At 30.4% G+C, this 1,895-nt stretch overlaps 1 protein-coding gene across 1 annotated transcript in view; it reads left to right on the plus strand.

Moving 5' to 3' along the window:
* LOC144978223 (activating signal cointegrator 1 complex subunit 2-like) overlaps positions 1 to 1,336 on the plus strand; it is a 13,131-nt gene extending 11,795 nt beyond the window's left edge. Inside the window, exon 7 of the mRNA XM_078924016.1 lies at positions 1 to 1,336. This exon is cut by the window's left edge and continues 524 nt beyond it. The gene's annotated coding sequence lies outside the window, so the exon portion shown is untranslated.
* Positions 1,337 to 1,895: the final 559 nt, after the last annotated feature.

Here is a 1,895-nt window from a genome sequence, read left to right on the forward strand (position 1 = left end):
TTACAACACAAAGAAAACATTTTTTTTTAATTTGCCACCCTTTTACTTAGAATGTAAAAAATCTAACTTTGTTACAGAAAATGATAGGTTGCCATTTGCGATTTGTATTCTGATTATGCTTAGCTTTGGAATTAAATTCTTAAAGCACGGAAGTGTCTCTCATCATCCTTTTGTTTTAAAAAAAGTAACAAAGATGAAATCCGTTTGTATCTAAAAATGTAACAAACACAGTTGTGTTTCTCAAAAAGTAAGAGTAATGATATTGGATAATATCATAAATAGTATCTGATATAGACGGTGTTTTGAAGAAAGTAACAAAGGTTAAATCGTTTGTATCTAAAAATGTAAGACAGTTGTGTTTCTCAAAAAGTAGTAACTGGGTGGGGATCCTGACCTCCCATAGCGGGCAGGGGGGTACATATTGTGTCTTCTATCCCCTTATATCTGTTTTCCAACATGCTTTCTGTCTTTGTCTTGGAATGAGATTACTTGGTTTTGTCCTGGCCCTGGCCCGGGTCCTGGCTGGGGGGGAAACAGTCAAATGCATAGTTATTGTTTTGAGAGATGATATTTTTTTCCTTGTAAATCATCTCTCTGTTATGTATTATTATATTTATATTTAATGTATGATGTAAGCATTTGAGTGTGTTCCTCCTTGTTGGATTTTGTGCTTGTGTCCGGATGAGACTTATAGGTGATCTCAAGCTAAGTACATTGATGGTATGCTCTTGGAATCTACATCTGATCCCTATTTGTTCCCAATTCCCCTTTGTCTTACTCTCTCTTGGGTGTTTTAATTGTAATTCTAGAACTTTTTACTATCCCATTTTCTTCCTTTTTACTGGCGCTGATATAACCTAAATGTGTTGCAAGCGCCGTAAAACCCTTAAAAAAAAACAAACAAAACAAACAAAAAGTAGTAATAGGAATTATATTGGATAATATAAATATTATCTGATATAGACGTTTGTATGAGACTTACTCATGGTCTTAGGTCAGACAGACTTATAGATTGTTCTAGAATACTATTCAGTGTTTGAACTAACCCATTCTATGTTAGTCTTAGTTTTTCTTTGGAATTTTAAGTGTTGATACGACACTAAAAGTGTCCCATGCACTGTAAATCTCCTTAAAACAAACATTTGTATAATAAACTATGAAGAACGTTATTAAAGACAAATTGTGCTGCCAATGGAATTTAATTTTAACAGTTAAAAAAATGGATAAATATGATGTTAGGTGTTCATAAATAATACAAAATGATTAGATATGTCCCAAAATGAAAGATGTCATTAGTATATTATGTACATTTAAACAATAAAATTGATTAATCACATATTTTCTTCACTTTACCTTTTTACATGAATTGTGATATTGTTTCGTTATAATAATAATAACAATAATGCACATTTATATTGCGCAACCTATTCCTCTAGTTGGAGGCTCTGGACGCCTTGTTATGTCTTATCATGCCAATGGAACCAAATATCCATTGCATATAGTACTATGCAGTACAAATTGCCAGTCAGGAGTCTTATGTCTTTATTTTTTTTTTTTTTTTTAATGGTTATAAAATCTTCCTAGTACAAACAAACAATTGCATATATCATTTTGTAGGGATGTGAAATTGAGTCGAGATGCTTTAGCCCTCTGTTTTAGTTTTACTACAATCTCGTTCTGTGGTGGCATCATTGCAATCCTGGCATTATATACTATAATGCATGTGTATGACCATTAATTTAAAAATAATGGTGATGATAATGTGAAGTTGATGATGAAGATGATTAATAATAATAATAATAATAATGATGATGATAATAATGATAATAATAATAATAATAATAATTATTATTATTATTATTATTATTATTATTATTATTATTATTATTATACAA

The sequence above is a fragment of the Berghia stephanieae genome, chromosome 8 (genome assembly GCF_034508935.2).
Source record: "Berghia stephanieae isolate SIO BIC M18660-M18661 chromosome 8, UCSD_Bste_1.3, whole genome shotgun sequence".
In the NCBI taxonomy this organism is placed as follows: domain Eukaryota; kingdom Metazoa; phylum Mollusca; class Gastropoda; order Nudibranchia; family Aeolidiidae; genus Berghia; species Berghia stephanieae.